The 21,767-nt window shown below is 34.0% G+C and overlaps 1 long non-coding RNA gene across 1 annotated transcript; it reads left to right on the forward strand.

The window, feature by feature from the left end:
- The first annotated feature begins 2,871 nt into the window (after positions 1 to 2,871).
- Positions 2,872 to 4,129, forward strand: LOC123699671. Its single transcript, XR_006752548.1, has 3 exons — positions 2,872 to 3,077; positions 3,329 to 3,464; positions 3,665 to 4,129. It is a non-coding gene; the product is annotated as an uncharacterized LOC123699671 (long non-coding RNA).
- The last annotated feature ends 17,638 nt before the right edge of the window (positions 4,130 to 21,767 follow it).

Below are 21,767 nucleotides of genomic sequence, written 5' to 3' on the forward strand. Positions count from 1 at the left end.
AATGTGTTCACAGCAAAATAATACATTCCAAAAACAAATTTGAAAAAGAAAAATAATTATTTACGAATAAATATCTTACTAATATTATTATTTATTATGTAAACTCGAAAGTTTTTGAGGATAGATTTGTGGGTGTGAGGGTATGTTTGTTGTATTTTGATTGGCAGTCCTATCGTTTAAATTTCTAAAAAACTAACTTGTTTTTTTGCTCTCTACAGCAATTATCGGAATAAAATGTTACTTTTAAGACCATGGAGTATAACAAATCTTGGACAGACAAGGGCACAATTGTCTGAACGACTTTGTCCTCCCAATTTTTAAATCGTAAACTAGGCATAAGTGTGACAGATATGGCCTTGTCGTTCCAGAAATCAAAAACATTATAGGGCATATTTACATAAACGACGTTAGCGCTCCAAGTGACAGCTAGCTCAGTCCCCGCCGATGGCACAACTAACCAATGAGACTTTGTCTCGCCAAGAGAGAAACAAAATAGCGCCAAAATGACAATGCCACTATTTCAATCTGGCTGTTTTTTGTAGGAATTAAACGAATGTCTTTGTCCCTCCAGTTGAAAGGGCCTTTTTAAAGCATTTCTGCATATTTAAGTCATTTTGGCAATTTATGACAATTATGCCCTTGTTCTACCGAAGGTGCGATATCAATTATTGCAGGGATAACAACGTACCTAGATACATTAGTATAACAACATCTTTACCTACTAATATTATAAAGCTGAAGAGTTTGTTTGTTTGTTTCAACGCGCTACTTAGGAACTAGAGCTCCGATTTGAAAAAATATTTTGGTGTTAGATAGCCCATTTATCGAGAAAGGCTTATAATAATATAATATCATCATGCTAAGACAAACAGGAGCGGCAATGAGGCGGCAGGAGAGGCAATGCGGGTGAAACCGCGGAGCACAGCTAGTATTTGTATATATTTGATATATTTGATGTAGTATATCATCATCCATATACGTGTGTACGCATAATATTACTTTTAACTATTTTATAATTTGTATAATCTATTTTTTAACAAAACAGCACGTGCAGATCATTAGATACACGTGTCTGCTTCACAGAGATAAGGTCGAAGTGATTGGGTTATCCGACTATCCGTTGCTATTAGTTACTGGATGAGTGACCCTCTGAGGGGCTGGCTGGCTGGCTAACTCAGTGGGATTTGAGGTAGGTATTAAATATGCAAATAGTGATGTGAATGTGTGTTGGATAGATAAGGGTTGTTTGTTGGGCTTTTAGAAACATTTACTCTTTTAAAGTTTAATAAAGAAATAAAGCTAGGTAGGTAATTGTTGTAGTAATTTGTAACAGGTACATGCTCTCAGTTTAGATGCACAATTGCAACATGATCATGAACACATAAACGAAACGATATAAATAAATGCGAATCATAATATAATGTATTGAATAGGTACTAGGTAGATAATCTGCGAAATCGTAGGACCTAGATACGGGATAGATCATAGATACCTAATAATAGCTGACAGAATAATTTGTTCTATTTATCAAGAAATCCAATTTTATAAAGAAATTATACCAATTCAATCCCCCATTATTATGTAGTCAATGAGATATCCTACAAGTACATAACTCTTATTACTGTCAGAGGTAACTTTCACGTTTGAATTCAATTGCGTCCGCCTCAGGGCACCAACATGAACCCGGTTAAAGTAAGGGAATATTTTTGCAATATAGGTAGTATTTTTTGTTTAGTTGTTATTTTTTTTATTTCATTTAGAAGAAACATTAATCTGAATACTTACATCATTGCAATCAATAATTATAATCGTTTTTATTCCGCTACATCATTTTATTTTCGGCAGGGACTGAATACGCCTTTACCGAAAATTTATTTAAGTGCCTAAAAGAGTTGCCTCTTTAAGAGAAGAAAAAATTGTAGCGTGATCAACTTTGTTATTAAGAGCAGGATATTTTGTAACACAGTAAGAAAAAATAATGAGGTCTATAAAATGAATAGTTAACGTTAAATTTGATACCGCTGTGAAATGAAAACCACAAAGGATAGACGGGGAAGGTCTAAACGGGTGTATTCAATAGACCACCAGACGCTTGAGCGATTAGGCTCTCTACTCAAATTTGTTAGGCCGCCCGCAACATTGCGACTGATGATTATTGGGATTTTTATTTATTTTTACCATATTTTCTTGCTTTATAAATCGTTAGATTGGTGCATAAATTCTAATTAAATTGAGTTTAAAAATGGTACTTAGGTAAGTTAAATAATTTGTAATAAACTATAGCAATAGATTATTCCAATCATAAATAAATAGGTATATTATTTTTTTACTATTTCTAATCGACTAGACTAAGGCCAATGACAATGAAAATTCAATAAATGTCACTTTATTATAAGTTCTATTCCATAATTTAAGTTAACAACCCAATTATTTTCACGCCCAACGAACGAGCTATAATACATACATTGGTCTTCAAGTCGCTAGTGCGTGGGTGCCCTAAGTATTGTAGGTCTGAAGCACAGTTCGTGCGCACGACAGCAGATTAATGGTGCGGGCTCAGGGCTGAGGGCGGGACACTGCGCTCTAAGTGACGTGCGTGGGCGCACTGCTGGCGTGTTGTGTGTTAATTTATTTTACAGGGAGTTTTATTTAGGATGGTACAGAAAATTAAGTAGCTAATCTGTGGAATGGTTCTGTATTCTCAAACGTATTTGATACGATTTATGCATATTATTATTTAACGAAAAGCTTCTAACTCGATTTTCATATTATATTTAATTGTATGAGTCGTTCGGGCATACTTAATATTTTCATAGTACACAAAATAAACATTTTGCAAATATTAAAGTTTATCAATATAAAACTTAACCTCCTGGGGCCTGCGGTCATATATATATTACATAAACAATAAAAAAATATTTCAACGCCATCTTTTGCGTATATGCGCGAATAATACCTCAAATCGATGTAGTGGTATGTCATCCACTATACTAAACGGTTTTTGGTTTTATAAGTGACAGTGATTTGAAGTATTCTCATTTCGAAGTTGACGGTGGCTGTGCGACGGCAAACACGTGGTCAGTAATCTTATATTTCTAGTGGAACCATTCGTATATTGCAGTATATCTTTGTATATCTAATGATAATAGATATTATTTCTGCAACTGCAATAGTTATTTTGTAAGATAAATCTAAAACTTGTGAAAAATATTAATGTTTTCTTTTATGTCATACTGGTAAGACATTTGGTCTCAATTCTTGCCAAATTGGTATTGGTTACTAGAGCCCCATGTATTACCTATATGACATTCTTTAATTTATGTTACAGATTTTATTATAATTTCCAAGGATTATAAGATACTGAGATCTACCAACACCTGGATGAGTCAAATATTGACCTATATGATGGACCTATGGAGTTTCTTGCCGGTTCTTCTCCATAGATACTGCTTTCCGAATCAGTGGTAAATTTTAATACTGTTGTGACGATTCAAAATTGCTTTTAGAAGAAGTCTAATTGAATAAATAAATGTTTGAGATGAAGATAATACCCCAAATGATACCGATGAAGCCGCCCAAATACCAGAACATGATTCTTCTTCCATTCGTCCAATGAGTATGAGTCATTTCAGAACAGAATCGTCACTATGTATGTCATTTTTAGTTGTTGGCAGACCATCTCGGGGACGCACATGACGTGGACCAAGCTTATGGGGAGGCTGACCGAGAGGATGGATTAGAAATAAGACCTAGGGGTGGACGTGACAATATAAATACACCACCACGCCGGTGCAAAATACATGAACTGGTCGTTTCTCACCCTTAAAAATAACTATCTATGAACCAAGGTACAAAAAATAGACACAGAACAATGGATAGAATAATAACTATTTAGATTCAAGTTTAAAAATATATAATAACTAAAAAAACATGTAGTTTTTCTTCATTTTCATAAACTTATTACACTTGGAACTGGGACCCCCTGTAATATATACATGACATAAAGAAAATCCAAGTTTTCCACGAAAGATTTTTTTTACCATTTTTTTGAATATCTATAATTGCATTAGAACAGATACAGCTAATTTTTATTACAAAAGAAAGAGAAAAAAATCCTGGGTCTCAGGAGGTTAAAATGTTCATCAAAGGTAGGTATTAAGAATTGAGAAAGAACTCATTTTTTTGTAAATTACTGATCAAAATACCTTTTCCACTGTAAAATATAGTCTTATTTCTACCATAACAAGAATACTGTAATACTTATAAAGTAATAAATTACATATAAAAGGTTTATCATAAAGAAATCAAACTCGCTGTTGGTGGAGCCGCGCGTCGGCGTCAGGCCCAGTTGGCGGCAGTTACTGTATATTTGGGAGCGGATTACGACCGTGTCTAACTATTTCCTGCTCCCACAGCACAACATTTTCGCTAATCTCATGCTGCTTTATTTATTTTACACTTTTTGTGAGATCTCAAGGCAAAAAATGTCATAAGACCAGAAGACCTTATGTTACGGAAAATCGATGTACTTACTACTTTGATAAACTGGAACACCAAAAGCGGTACAGTATGTCACTTTTTATTTATAATTTAGGTTTCAGATTTACGGCAAAAAATAATTACTTATATAGTAAGTAATTACTTTCAAGAAAAATACATTAATTAACCTCAATAGCCGGATGCGAACAAGTTCTGCAAATTAAAAGTGGTCAGATTTTAAATAATATTACAAAAAGAAAATTTCTCATAGACACCACCCGCCTAAAAAGTGTAGCTATTATAACAGTAGATGATATCCTATAATATGATCCTTGTTGGCAAGGATCATGTTATCTATCTCGCAAATCCCAGGAATATTTATTATTGCTCGGGGAATATAACGTTATGGCAGACTAAGGAAACACATAAATAATTAATTAAACGCAGAAAACACTTTTAGACACATGCGTGTCAAAATCAGATCCCATCTCTGTTAGAATTTTTATGTGTGCAATATATAAAAAAAAAGTTATCATAAGGTGGCTCACTAAAAGCATTTCAAAGTTTGTGTGAACTCTCAATTTGTATCGATGTGTTACATGTGTTACTGAGAAATAGTTTTTCAAACCATTAACCAGTGAGTTTAAAGTACCTCTTAAAAGGTAGGTAAATGTCCTCCTTATAAGTGTAGATAAATATATGAGAGAAAATGTTAGCACGTAACACACCGAGACGTAAAATTACCTGTAATTACTACCTACGTGACAAACACGATTTTAGGACTGAATCTTATCAAGAGTGCAAAAGATTTTGGTATTTAAAATTTTTATAGGACAGCATAATTGAAGAGCATACATCAAATTTAACGAACTACACTCACGTCATACAAACGCCAAGCATCTAAAATTCTAAAAGGTATTGAAGGGAAGTGTAGCGATATCGGCGCTGACGCTGACGATGATAAATGGTGCCCTTATCGGGATCCGAACCACTTGGTAACGCGTCGGAAACATGGATCTATGGTTATTGATGATCAGACGCTCGCTCTTGTTCCAACTGGAGGTGAAGCCTCTTAATATCGATCATGTCATTTATAACTACGTATTGGTGTAAGATATGAACTTGCTGATGTAAGTTTGTTATCTAAATCTAAACTAATAAGTATTATGAATAGGAAAAATTTGATTGCGTGATTGTTTCTAATTATGGTGTGATTCAATTCAATAACTACGCAACTGACTGACTGCCGCGGTAAAGCTATTGCATAGCATGCGTTCAAGCCACACCTCCGTGCCCGTCGGAGTGGGGAGCGTGAGGTTTTTTCGTTACGGAATTTCTGGATTCGGTCCCCGCGCTCAAGGCCCGCGATAGAAGCTATGCAATAGCTTAAAAATCTTGAATAAATTTTAGAAATTTCGTAGAAGATAAAGGACCACTTATAATCTATCAGAACGGGATATTGCATTTACTGAAAGTTGAAACATATCTTTTAAAGTGAATGTGAAACTTTCAAGCAATTACCCACTTTGAGTCATCGACAAAAACTTAAGCAAAAAAAAAAAACTTAAAAACTTCAAAGTTTCGCCGATATCTAATTATAGATTGTAAAATTTTAACGGCTCGTTAAATCTAGTAAGTCCGCATTCTAACAATAGCCCTTGTTTATATTTTTTCATACACTTTTAACAATTGTGACATTTGGGTGCGGCTGGTGGATAATTGGCGGCCCTTTTGGGACCGTGGGGCATGGGGCGTGGGGCTCTGTAGATAAGGTGATGTTCATAAAAGCGTTTCTGGTTATTTCTTAAAATAAGTACAGTTACAGAATTAAGGTAATGCATTGAAATATATAGGCTATAAACGAAAGTACAAACTTGTGGTTATGCATAGTTGTTGCTTATAGCCAATTTAGTTATTGTTAATAATACTAATAATATGTATATATTAAATGTTATAATAGACGAGTAATTATAATTTTGGGTACATATTTGATTTTTTTTAATAAATGTTTGAAGAAAAAAATCTATCGTGAGTACTAATTAAAAATGCAATCTACACGTCAGTAAAAATCTAACACGCAAAACGTTCGTGTGCAGACGCCCTAAACGACAGAGCGGACAAAGCACTGACTCAATTATATTTTGAAGCACGTTTCAGCATTTCAAATTTTATATCACAGTTGCTGCACTGCGAGTGGGCGGGGGTGAGGGGCGAGAACACGGGGAGAGAGGGACGCGGGGGATTCACTCCAAATTATATTAAACGACTTTTATGGCTCCATTCGAGGGATCCTCTATTTTTTTAAGGACGCAGAGAAGTTCGAGCACTTCTCTATAAGTTGAATATATTTAAGAGGCCTCGAGCCTTTTATTAGTTATTGATTTTCGTCGAGTGTCACACTCGCTTCGAATTAATTGAATTGCCGGGAGCGTGTTGTTTCTGTGCCGTTTTAATTGTATTACATGAAGATGACGAGAATGTTATTTTTGGAATAAATGTTCAATGTAATAAAAACACAAATGATGATTACTTTAAAAACGAATACAGTTATGTAACTGTAAATTGTAATTGAACTGTTTAAAATGTATTGAAACATAGGCTTTATAATAAAATTTTCAATATAAAAAGATATATAACACAAAATGTATTCAATAACAATAAGAATGTTAAATTATAACTTTGTATTACCAATACGGGTCAACGGAGAGAAGGGTATGTAATATTTGGATAGAGTTTGTCGGAGGGAGTCTGTGTGTCGAAGATAACTTCTTATTACAGCAGAATGCATCGCACTTCCGAGACCCTTTGGAGTTTATTTTTTTCACATTTTATATGGCACTGGTGAGTGGTGACAAAAGCTCCAAGTAAGATGTCACACCTGTTTTTAATTTATATTTTCCTATTTCATATTATTATTAGATTTCAACTTATTTTGCAATAGTAGAGTTCATTTCAACGTACTATGTACATATCGGTTGTAAAGTAATGAAATGAAATGAAATGAAAATTTATTTGTATGAATTAAAATGAATTAAAAATATTAAAGTATGAATTAAAATGTTTTCAAGGCATATTTTATGCCATAACTAACCTATCTAACAAAGTAATTAGATAAGTTTACTTAATTGATTTTGAAAATATACCTACAACGCAATCTCAATGCAACATTCAGTTTAACGGTAGGTATAAAATAAAAAATAACAAAAAGGGATGAATTTACAATAATTTACGAAACGCCGTACACCGGAAGCCTTTGGTTGAGAGCCCTTCTTGCAACCAAACACCCCAAGGTGCTTTGGGACTTCAAAGACATTTTTCATCAATTTATTTTTCTCAATAACTTTGAATTTAATAGCACAACACACCGTTTTTTAATATTTAGATTTAGGTATTATATTCATGGATTTAGCCTTTAGGTACATGATTCATTAGATATCCATGAGTTCATGACTTGAATTTAAAATAAATATAGTTTCGACCTTTTAAGATCTCATTAAAGTATGTTTGTAGTTTTTTATGACCAATAGATATACTATTCGTAATGTTTTGAGCATTGTTTTTAAAAGACAAGGTCCTGTTATTTATATCGCATTGAGAAATTGCAGCAGTATCAACTTTGTTTTCGTATAAATGATAATATAATAATATAATATAAAAAGGTTTATATCCTTTGAAAAGGTAGCAAAGGGATATCTGTAACAATGTTAGTTTTGTTATATCAGGTTTCCGTAACACGGTCCTCTTTCCCCTAGCCTTTATACTCCATATTTTTTGAAAATGTTAAAGGGCAAAATATAATCATAGCTAACATTCTACCTGTGGTATTTGGTGTATTTTATTAATTGCTCTACTTCTGGAAAGGTTACAGGAAAAATGTCGTTTATTCATGATATCATTATACAAAATTACTACATACTTTAAATTTTTAAAACATAATTTTTGTACATTTAGTTTCCCACAGGCCCAACAGCTTTTAGGTTTAATACGAAAAAAAACAATTACAACATTTTTTATTCTAATATTAATAAATCAACCAGTCCTCATAACATGAGTCTTTATTATCGAATCCAACGTTCAATTGCTGTAACATATTGTTGAAGCTAACAAGACTGTTATTACGAAAAAGTACGAGTAATTTAACCGTCTAATTATATAGATAACGTGTGATTACAGTAATGGGGGTTATTACCCGCTACCCGCTACACCTCCGCGCTACACGGGGATAGCAGATAAACTTTTAATTAATATACTGAGTTATATAATACAATTTTACTTTTAAAATCATGTCAGACAAATAAAACTATGTATATTCTATGTATATACTTACTATATGTAATAAAGCATAGTGTGTATAAAGGACAAAGACACAAAAATAATAATCTAACATACCTCTATAATCTAAATCTCCAATTAGAGATTTTTTTTACATATAGTTTTTGAATGCATAATTAGTCGCGAGTCATTTTACATAATTGCTTTTATTTTACGACAGGCGTATATAAAATGTGTACTATAATAGCATTTAAATATTAGTACTTTAGGAATTTCATAATATCTTTGGTCATGCTTAACGAATAATATCGTTAAACAAACAATTTCATATTTTATCTAGGTAGTTATTGCTAAAAATACACAAACTAAACTGACTCTATATCTCTATATAATTGTAATTAAATGCTAGTATATTGTGATTTGTGATCGATTGCCTCCAGCAAGGTTTACGGGAAAAGCTCTGAGGAATTGAATCTCCTACCGAGGAGATTGTTTTCGCCATAATAAAGTTGTGGGTTCAATAATGGGTTTTGGGTTGCAATGGGGTTCGAGAATTTTGTAAAAGCTTTGAGTTTTTCCACAAAGATTTTTAAATTGAAAAGCAGTATACCGGAAAGGGCATCGTTAAGAATTTCTATTAATAGCTTCGAGTACACATAAATTACTTCCAAGCACTTCTTTTCAGCTCTTTATAAAACGAAACTTTGTACTGCAATAAAAAAAGAACTTTTAAAAGCTGCTATGATAATGCCGAAAGTAAAAGGCAAAGGGTGCTCTGAATTCGGATTATTATTTTGAATAACAATGTTTTTTTATACAATCGTTATGCAAAAAAATTTCGCGCAGGGTCTTTTTTGTTAATAAAATACCTACTTATTTATTTTGCACAAAATTCGACATTATGAAGTTTCAAGGGTGATTTTATGATGTAATTCTAGGAGAGTAAATAATTCATGACCTACCTATAGATACACATTGTATTCGATTCCTTTATGTATTCACTTTTCAATAGATTCTTTATTATCATTGTAAAAAATATATGGATTATGTTAAACTTTCCACTCTATAGATTGATTACCATAATATTACCTATAGTGGTAACTACAATTTTTGATTATATTTATACAGCTTCTTTGGTAAATTTCTAAAACTATTTTACTAAATCAGTTCCCACAAAGTAAACACTTCAAAAGTGGTGAGTGACGCAGCAAATTCACTTACAGATTTATCCAATATCTCGGTCCAGACACCAGACTCAGAAAACATCGCCTTTTGTCTGTATTTGAGAGCTTTCATCTCAGTTATTTGGTTTCTTGAAACGTTCCTTTGAACATCTCTTGGAAGTGTTTTATTATATGTAATTGCTGAATGGGTGATAATTTTTACCTTATACATATATATATATATTGGACTATTTGTTATCTAATAGTTAAAAGAAACGTATTCTTTAGATTTTTATTTTTTAGCTTGTTTTATTTGTTAGCGATGTTTTGCATATTTAAGGAAATGGAATGGATAGCAATTATGGAAGAAGTTCGGAAGGAGTAATGTAACCATCGTAAAGTTTGGTTAGACATACAATATGTCCAATATGGTATATACAAATCTATGTACATATTACATTCTAAATAAAAGGTTGTGGTGAAATGTACCGTTGTGTTCGTCACAAGTAGGGTGAGCTTCCAAAGACATGAGCTACACTGTAACCTAACGTTTAACGATACCTATTTCAAGTTACGAAAACACACTCTACATTTTCCTCAACCTTAATGCAACGGATTAGAGTTCATATTCAGACGATTCGAATTCCACGTACGTATAACACTAGGGCAGCACTTTATTTAAACACCTACAATTAACATAAAACATTTCTAAACACTTGTAAAGGGGTCGTCCTCCGAACTTTTAAGGGACTTTAGGCTGTACTACCTTATAATAAAGTTTAATCTTTGTAATTTTATTTAATATAATTGTCCCCGTGTTCCCTTAATTATACGCAATGAAGATAATTTTTCGGAGATAGCTTTAAAACAGTATTTATGTTAGACAATGATATGACGAGACTATAATTTAGCGTATATAGGTATATGTTTGTTGAAAATTACCGGTTTATAATATTATTTACGCTTTAATAGGCATTATATAGGTAAGTTTGCCTAACGTATTAACTATCAATAATTAAACCTGGTAAGGGGAAAAGCAAATAAAATAACTTTTCGTGTTTTATGATGACATATCCCGCAATATATAAACATAAGCCGGGCAAACCTAAGTTTACTGTTATCAAGTTTACCCGTAATATACTCCATTGTCACAGACTGGACGTTGATAAAGATTGAACGGCGCTTATGAAATAGCCTGCAGCAGGGATCGTGTGTGATGATAAATGTTCAGATCTTAAGAGCTCTGGCGAATACGAGATCGACGGAGATAATTCAAAAGGGATGCTGTTTGAATGGTTAGACATAATCGTCACATAACATACAATCTCCCCCCTTTTATCAGAGAATGGCGGAAACCTCCACGTTGTGTGAGATTATTACCCAGTAATAGATATATTGTTCTGAAATATAGGTAACGCGAGTTGCTTCTTGTTGTATAAATCCATTGTTATTTTATTATAAACTGTATAATTGTTTGATGGCTATACCAGAATAATTTATGAATACAATATATTTTATACTTTCATTTATATTTGTTGGTATATATTAAAGGCACCGAATAAAGTTCAGTTAAGCTTGAATAATTGACGTTATAATTCAGGTTATTTACTATGCAATAATAGCCGTGATATCGGCCAGGTAGCCGCAACCAAATTATCGACTCCGTTGTAATTTTTGCTCGAAAATTCTGTTAATTTCCCGCCTGGTTAAACACACGCTACGACCATCCTCCGCCTGACATTTTAATGGGAATTTGCGGAAATAATGACATGTGCTTTAATACGTAATAACATAAAATATTGTTGCGTTTGCAGGTTAAGCTATATTTTATTACTTTTCATTTATTGTTGCTCGTTTCAGCGCGGCCTTTGTGTTTTTATGAGCGGTTATAGAATGCTGCGGTTTCGCCGAGAAAGCTTATTTTAGACTTGAATAAAAATACGAAAACATTACGAGTTTTTGTACGAGTATATAGGCATAGTGTATATTTGTTTGGTATAATGAGTTTACAGCCATGAGAAAGGTAAACTTAAGTATCTGTAAGAATCATAGTCTGACTGAGACATGGAGACATTTTGAGATGGGTTCCTTATCGTACCAAATAAAAGATAAAAGCTAGGTAGGTCCTGTGGGTATTTGTCTCATATTTGTCTCTAAAGAAAATGCATGAGTGAGCTAGAGGCTAAATGCATCCATTCCCATGCCCCTCTAGGGAACATTTAATCTTTATACAATAAAGGAAGAGGAGTGAGTTCGTGCACAAATACCAGAATTACTATATTGAATTTTTGGGTACCAAACTAAGACGTATGCTAAGTAGTACACGGTTAAGTTTGTTAAAATAAATAACTTGGGAATATATTACTGTACTTTCAGAACAATGGTCCTTGAGTTTGATGAACGTTGTATTATTATTACAAATCCAACAGTTTTCCGATGATTTTGCCAATACATTTTGGTCACACAACCATGTAATATTGACTATCGCTTAGTAAAAACATAAACCGGTACAATCTGTGGTCACGAAGTTGTTAAGTATTTTAGACATCGTGATGTTAAAGTACACACGAATGGTTTTGTATTTGCTCAAGATTTCTAACAAAAACCTTTGGAATAAAGAACAATTATAAAATGATGTTTATCATGTTCAATGGATATTATTTCCTTTGTGTGGAATTGTTTTGTTCTTGTACAAAAGAAATGTGGTTTATTGACGTCCGCTGCTGTTATCTATTGACTGCCTCTTGCTACAATGGTTTAACGCCTACATGTTTCAGTACAGACTTATCAGGTTTAAATTCTGATAAAAGAAAGAGCTGGTCACATATTTTTCTTGTGTAGGTTATTATGTGTTACAATTAAATTTTCTAATGTTAGGTATTAATTTTATTTCTAAATGTTTAAAATTCATTTGTAAAAGAGATATGTTTCCAGTCTTGCTTTCGTTTACTAACTCCATGAAGTAAATGTGAGAACCAATCATGCTTCACGACGAATGGGGTCACATACGCATGGGGAAATCACCACATCCTGACAGACTTGATGTCATAGTGGACAGTGAATCCACGTGAATCTATTTTTTATTTTTTATTCGTGTTATTGTAAATCGAATGACGATGAAGACTAGCCGAGATTAACTACATTCGGCCCCTTATTTTTCTGGCCTATATTTCTTCTTTCTCGCTTTGAAGTACATAGTAACACATCCAGAACTAAATACGGATACTGTTTGGCGACAAGTAACGGCTAACATGAAGCGACCCGTCGGCTCCTTTGTCTCCTATATAACAAAAACAAAATAATAGTGATTTAATAGAGAACTTTTGTAGAAAATCATAGATTCGCCCGATTGGCTTTACGGGCTCATTCCTTTTTACGAGTTACAACTATTATTACGCCATAAAGAAGTTCTTTGATAGGAATTACAGTTACGAAGTTGTTCATGAAGAAATAATAAAACGGTCATAAGTAAGGCTGTTAAGGTAACGTTATATAAAGGATAGAGTTAAACAAGTTTATTGCAGCCATTTGGCTCAGTTCAGCGTTATTAATGAAATGAAATGAAATGAAATAAATTTATTTGTCCATTTTATGTTTTACAATTTAAGTACGACAGTGGATCCCAAACTAAGTGAAATACTTGTGTCTTGGGACCCTGAGTTGCGCTTCTTGCGTTATATACATATGTTATGGACAGTAGAGAGTTAACAAGTAGGTAAATAATCTAATGTAATGGAAGTTAATACAATTAATAAAAAAATAAATAAAAGAAAAACACAAAGTACATTATTTTGCGGTTTGCAGCACGCGTGTTCGTGATAGAGTGTGTGTGTGTGTTTGCGTGTGTGTGTGAGTGTGTGTGTGTGTGAGTATGTGTCATTGTTTGTGAGTGAAGGCATGTGTGTCAGCTCAGTGGTCCTTTAAGTAATTGTTCGGTTTCTTCAAAAGATAGTGTTTGTAACCATTTCTTTATGACTTTCTTGCATGTGTAGTTCGATAGTAGTGTTATGTTACAATGTTTGTTGACACTATTGTATATCCGAGGAAATAAAAATTTTGGACATCGTTTAGCTAAGAGGGAGGATGCACGAGGACATGGCAGTGAGAATGTGCGCCTTGAGGTGAGTTTTTAAAAGTCCTTTCTTATTTTTAAGGTTCTGTGAGTAGTTAACACAGCCTTGAGAACGAAGAGCTGCCTGACCCTTAGGACTGCGAACTCGCTATACAGGTCAGCTGTTGGGAAGCGGAAGGGTTTTCTCAGCATCACCTTTATGACGGCTCTTTGCGCTCTCTCCACAGTGATGAAGTTAGTTATTCCGGCGCCCCCCCAAACAGATATGCCATATTGCAGAATAGATTGACAGAGCGCGTGAAATACGGAGGTGAGAATTGGGAGAGGAGTACAATCTCGCAGTTTTTTCATTACATAAATGAGTTTTCTTGTTCGCGAAGACAATGTTTCTATGTGGGATTTGAAAGATAAGTTTTCGTCCAGTGTGATTCCGAGATATCTTATTGTTTTTACACGTTCCACTGTAGTACAGTTTTGGTCGCAGTTGGTTAATTCAGGATTATTGCACGTATGAAATTTAACTTGGAGATTTTGATTAGGTTTCGATGCCTGTGTTTTGGAAAAAGCAATTAATTTAGTTTTTTTTATATTTAAAGTTAAGAGATTTCTATCAAGAGCTTTAGCTAAAGTTTGGAGTCCAGATTCTGCGAGTTTGTACACCTCATCCCATCCGGTAGAATGGAATATAATAGCTGTGTCGTCTGCGTAGGATATTATTTGAGCACTATTTAGGGGTAAGTTTACTATTTCGTTTATGTACAGGGTAAATAAGGTGGGACCGAGTATGCTGCCCTGCGGCACGCCAAATTTAATTGGTAAGACCTCACTCGCTATCCCGTCTATTTTTACGTATTGTTTGCGGTCAGTCAAGTAGCTGGAGAACCAGTCAAGCGCAAGGCCCCTTATTCCGACTGATTCTAACTTTTTTATGAGCAGACTCGGCGAGATGGTATCGAACGCTTTGGCTAGGTCGATGAATACCGCCAAAGCTTGTTCTTCATTTTGTATATGCGAGGCCACTGAGTTAGTTAGCAGTATGGCAGCGTCTTCCGTCGATTTACCCTTTCTGAATCCGAATTGCCTGTCACTAATAAGATTTTGTTTGTCTAGGTAGTTAAGTAGTCTTCTGTTAACTATCTTCTCAAGAACTTTCGATAAGATGTTTAGTAGCGCGATGGGTCTGAAGTTTTCAGGGATGTCGACTGGCCCACCTTTATGGATGGGGGTTACGGCTGCAATTTTCCAGCAATCAGGGAATGAGCCTGTACTTAAACTCAGGTTAAATATGTAGGAAAGAGGTTTAGCGATAAAAGGCCTTATTTTTTTCAATAAGCGTGCCGTAATGCCGTCAGGTCCAGGCGAGCTATCGGTTTTAATCTGTGAGAGATATTTGTCGACTTCGGATTCATCAGTAGGGAGGAAGAAAAAAGAGTTTATCGACGGGGTGGCCAGTGAGTGATTGTTTGTGAGTGTTTGTTCTGTTGCAGAGAGCCTGTTTAAGATTGTATTAGAGAGATTTTTGCCAACTGTCGTAAAATAGTGGTTGAGTGAATTTAGTGTGTTGTTCTGTGTGTCATGAGCTAGTTTTATCGGGTCATTTTTGTGTGCGGAAGGATGTATGATAGATTTAAGTGTATTCCAGAGTTTTTTAGGTACCTTACATTACCATACCTTACATTAGGTACCTACTTATTACTCATTCACTGAACTCAAAACTGTACCGACATTGATAAGCTATTATCATAAAGTATGGGCTGAAACTACACAATTATATAGACTACTTTGAATTTGGATGTAATTGTAGTTCTTGTTCTCCTTCAAAATATTAAGAATGTTATATAAATTTATGTGTCTATATAATTTAATCGGCTATGCCCAGTACTACCAATCCATAAATAAAAGAAGTAAGTACATAATATAAGTAATATCTATAATTAATGTTCCCAATGCCATGACTACCCATTATGTCGGTGCCAACTGCCAAGTAAAAAAAAATCACCGCATCTTATTAAAAACACGGAGCACCTAGTTAAATTGTTATCCAGTACCATAGAGTTACATATTCGTAATTAAAAGAACTTGTAAAAGCGGATTTCAATAGAGATTTCTAGATAATAATTATGTGGTAACAATAATATGAGGTATCACGTGAGTATTAGCATCTGTTCGCTTCCCAGGCGGTTGTGGATACAATTCGACCAGTCTTACAAGAACCACTCTGCAGTCGAACTTAACGTCAGTTGTCTGAAGATAAGCCTCCAACTGGTTTTAAGACTCATGGTGTCTAGAACATGCCCATTTATTTGAACAAGATTACGTGACGCTTTTATAAACTAAACTTATTATACAAGTAGTTTTATGTAGATTATGTGCGGATAAAGTTCTACAGAAATATTAAATTTAAAGATGTAATAAAGTCTAAAAGTGTAAACGAATGTACGAGTACTTGCACTGCCTCCAGCCAGAGGGTGTCACAAAAAGCTCCCTTTTTGCTTGTTAAGCCGAGATATTATTCATTAAACTCAGAGTCACCTGTCTATTATAATCCCAATGATTGAGCCGAGAATTTTCAATACGTAGGTATATAATAATCATAAAATATGTTTATGAGAAGTACTAAAGTGAAATAATCGTTTTATAACTTTAGTATTTTTTAATAAAGAAATCACTAATCTTACCATGGGAGCAGAGTAACCAGTCGAATTAGATTTTATGCCGAACATATTATTATATATCTACCTACACAACATACACATAATATTAAATAGTAATAATATAACCTACTGTAATCCATAGAAAATATATACCTGAATGTTTAATTCCCGTGCCGTCAAAATATATTTAAGACGTAACTAAAGAAGATTAACGTTTTTTCTGCGTCAAGTTTTTAATTTATCGAAATGAAAGGCGGCCAACAATCCGCCGGCTTATGGCGCCTTCGGCTAAGACGTGTTATTAAAAAGGTATTATTCTAAATCTTTCACGTTTAAAGATAATATCTTTTGATTCATTTAAGATTGAACTACAGTACCGGAGTCCGGAGTCTGCAGGCTTTGTAAGCTTTGTAAAGAAGCATTAAGATAGGATAAACGTGAACATATTCATTAAGTTTTGAAAACAGCCTAATATCAATATATCAACAGATCAATTAATTCCAATGAAATGAAATTACATATTTTTAGCAGGTATAAATATTTATATTCATACATGTTGTTCAACTTTATATGTTTAGCACACGTAGACCTATAGGTAATAATGTCTGTGATTTAAGCCATATCAAAATACCGATCTCTATAAATGTCGCATGGTGTAAAAATGTCGTGAGCACGTAACTAGCATGTCGTGAGTCGTGATCACTCTCACAAAGGGTTTCAGCCGGAGGGTAGCAATTTTACCGTCCATTTGAGACGCTATTAACGTTTTGACTTCAAATATATTTAGAAAGATTGATTGCTTTTATAACATGTGTTTGTGTTTCAGCGATGGTCCTTCGTGGCATGTTATGTCCACTTTTTGTCTGGTAATCGCATTGGCGAATTTCTATTTGTTGTGAGATTTTTAGTGCATATTTTATTACTATAGCTAGAGCCGCAGCTTCACTTGATTTTTACTTGGAAAAATATAGATAGTGCTAATGCAGACAATAATTTATTTATGTACCAAATGTAAAGCAACTTTTTTTTCATAAATATTTAACAACGCCCATTTATCCATTATCCCAAACTATCGTGCTTATAATGTCAGTAGGAGAATAACTAAACTTTCAGATAAAAAAATAATTCTCAACAGAAACTTTTACATAAAAAGATTTTTTTTTCGTTATTATACTTGTGCGAATTCAGCGTATCTGTTCATGAGGTGCACACTGACAAACTGACAAAGTGTTTCCGCCTCGTTCCGCCCCCTGTAATTATAACGCTAGGGGTCGAAATTAGATACGTCACATTTATATTTTTGGTTATAATTATAAATCAATTGTAACAATGAAGCACAGAGCTTTGTACATAGTTTGATAATTCTGTATTAATTTATTGGACGAAAATATAGGGTGTTAGAATTAACACACAGTTTGCGAAGTACTCTATCATTTATAATACTGCTCGTGGAATACAGTAAGCATGTACCTATTAAATTTATTATTGTACTTATAATCACAATGAAACCATATTTAAATAATTTATTTATAGAAGCATATCACAGTTACCACCCAAAAGTTAAAGAAGGTACGATACAAAGAGAAAAATATGGCTTGATAACCAGTTTTAAAACTATTTGTACATGTCCTCGTATTAATGTATTAATTATATCAGAATAAAACTAAATCAAACTTGATTAAAATGCAATTCTTCATTCATCGTAATTTACGGACTCTAATGACAGTACAAAAATACCCACGTTTCCCAACTATTCCTGCATTATATCCCCTCAAAGTCTCTCCCGGCTCACAGCGAGTGTAGCTCCACGGGAGCTTGCCCACGGTTACATATAAAAGCTCTTATTGTTCAAACGCCATTAACTCCGAAAGGAACAGGATTATAAGGAAAGTTATCCGGGCAAACAAAGCGGACGGAGGGCTTCCACGTGATTTTGTAGATTGTTTCTGGGGTGTGTTTCATTATTGTGTGGATGTAGAGCATTTTTGTTAGAGATAATAAATTAAATTTAAGATAAATGCAAGATAAATTATTGTGAATTCTGTGTAAGTACTTATCATAACTCTACATCTTTTAAACGTAGGTTACAAGGTTTATTTATTTATTTAATAGATTTCTTATTTAAGAATTAACCCCTTATTGCATGAATTATGAAGGAGATGAAATAAAAATTTTTTTTTTGCAAAAAAGTGTTTATTAGACCTTACATTATGAGATCAAGTTGAGAAAAAAAATTATTTACTTATATTTTAGAAAATATGAAACGGCGCCATATATGGATTCGTATGCAGTGCGACTTATATTGATTCTGTCATATATGGCCTCGTATGCAATTACAAAAAAGTAACAAATTATTAATTAATAAAATAAAAATGTATCCCGGACGCATTTCACTCACATGGTTACTAAGCCCCAAACTAAACTTAACTATAATCTTGAATATTTATGTATAATATATTAACATAAATACTTTATATGCTAAATACTTTAAATACTTTATATTATATAACACGCAAAATCACAGCCAACTTACGCTTCGTGAAATTGCTTAAAACAATTACGTTTGTCATTATAACATAAAAACACGTTACATTTTTCACATAACGTGAAGGAACGAAATTTGGAACAATATAGGCATAGCTGACGGGTGTTCTTCTTCCAAATTGGGTAATGACTAATCCCATCAGATCGTACAGAATCTAAGGGAAAATCTTGATGTCTTGCAGGAGGTTTTCGTGGCCTTTTTGCGGATACTGGCGAGTCAGGAATTCTAAGGGGAGTACCACCTCGGCTAGATGTCGGTGTTCCTAAGTTGCTTGAGGGACGACCACGTTTTTTGGTAATAAGAGCTTTTCCAGACTTTCGCATATGCTCTGAAACGGCTAATTTAAAATCATACAGTGCCATGTAGCATGAGTCTGTATTGATTCTTCGCCATAATAACCAAGCATTCACTAGGGACATGTCCAACATATGGAAAAAAATTCGTTTGTACCATTGACGAGACCGCAAATGGATTCTGTAATAACCCAGCATGGAGTCAAGTAAATCAACTCCTCCCATATGTTGGTTATAGACATCGACAGCTTGCGGAGAAGGTATATCAACATATTTTTTTTCCTGTCGTACATAACGCCGTTTTGTTGTAGTTGGCTCACTTCCGACATAGGCAGAAAGAAGATTGACATTCTTATTATCAAACCAGGAAACCAAACTTAACTTCACTTTATCTATGACTGCTACCTTTTCTGCCATACTTCCACGACCTTGCTTCTTCAGTGCCTTTTCTGACGGCATATTTGAGTTCGGCACACGGTTGAGTCGCACAGTTCCTAAGGGAAGTAAACCATTTTTGTATAGATAAACTTGAAGATTTGGGCTATTAAACCAGTTATCAAAACAAATCTTGTAGTTTTGATGTCGTGGAACTGTCGATGCTAACCGAGATACCACATTTGAGCTTACGCCAAGATCTGGCGCATCGGAAGGGTAAGAATTGCTCTGGTCCCCAGCAAAGATATCAAAGTCATAGCTAAAGCCACTTACCCCACTCAGCACTTGATTTTTGTAACCCCATTTGTGAGGCTTAGCTGGGTTATACTGTTTTAATTCATGACGACATTTGGTTGGGATTATTTGTTCGTCAACAGCTAAAAATTCTTCTTTAGGGACTAGCATTAAACGCGCTCGAACCATGTCCAATATAGGACGAATTTTAAACAATTTGTCATGGCCATATTCGCCTCGTGGTACAAAAGCCTCATTATTATTAAAATGCAAAAATCTTTTGATGGTTTCAAATCTGTTACACGTCATGATTTCATAAACTTGAGACTGTCCTATTTCTTTTGACCAATACCTCCTCGTTGATGGTAACTTTACACAGGACATAAAGATGATGATACCTATAAACTTTTCTATTTCTTCTTTCGTGATCATTGCTGGTTTGTTTATATTGTCTTGAATAGACTTAAGGTTAGATTGATCAGTTATAAAACGAATCATATCGGCTGTAAACAAGAACTGGAAAACGTCTGCAGGAGAATTTAGTTGTTTTACATTACCAGGTAAATCTGTGTTACCCTTAAATTTGAAATTGTTGACATCGTAAGCTGGCATTTTTCCTTTTTTCCAATAGACCCTTTTTTTAGAAGGTTTTCCTTTAGATTTAGATGTAGACTGTAAAATATTCAAAGGTAAGTCATCTTCTTCAGAGTAATCAGATTCAGACTCAGGTACGATAATATGTCTTTTTGGAAGCAAACGAATTGATTTAATTGCACAATTTTCATCACAATCCGAATCAATGTCATCATCACTCACGTTTCCATCACCAGGAATAATATTTACATGCTTAGCAGTGCCATAAAAGCGTGCAGGATTCATTTCTGGAACAAGCAGTGAAAGTATCCATGAATGCATACGAAGCCATATATGACATAACATATTTTGGGCGGAATGCATACGAAGCCAAATATGACAGATTTGAAAAAGTACTAAAAAAGCATGATTAAAGCAAAAAAACAACCAAACCAAATGTTTCACCTTATTACAGAAAGACAAAAGAAAGAAGTAATATTTTTTTTCATGGCTTTACTCACCTTTTTGATATTGAAATCTTAATTTGAAAATCACTGATTTTTCGACGCACCCGAACCGTCGCACGCGCTGGACATAACCTCTAATATATCTGACAGATGACATTTACAGTGTAAAAATTAATTACGTTCCGATTCACGATGAAATGCTGCTTAAGATGTAAGGTAGTTTTTTAAGATATTGTTTATAGTTAGCCTATAAAAAAATCATGAATTTCGCCGTCCATAAATGGATTCGTATGCGGTAAGGGGTTAATAATAAAATTATAAAACTAATATTTCACCACAAACTTTTCGTCATCATGTACATTTTATTAATCATACAATTAGATAACCCCTTGCATGGTAAGTAAACTCTATTGATTTGGTATAATCTCACAGATGCCATGTCAGTAATTAGCCACGCTAGTCTCCCCGTGTAGCCAGGGGAAGTGTCCCCTCCAGGAGACAAAGGATAAACAGTAACTTGTTAACGCTTTTGTGATTCCGCCCTTTGATGATCGCCGTACCGATTTCTTTGACCTCTTTT

The sequence above is a fragment of the Colias croceus genome, chromosome 18 (assembly GCF_905220415.1).
Source record: "Colias croceus chromosome 18, ilColCroc2.1".
NCBI lineage: Eukaryota > Metazoa > Arthropoda > Insecta > Lepidoptera > Pieridae > Colias > Colias croceus.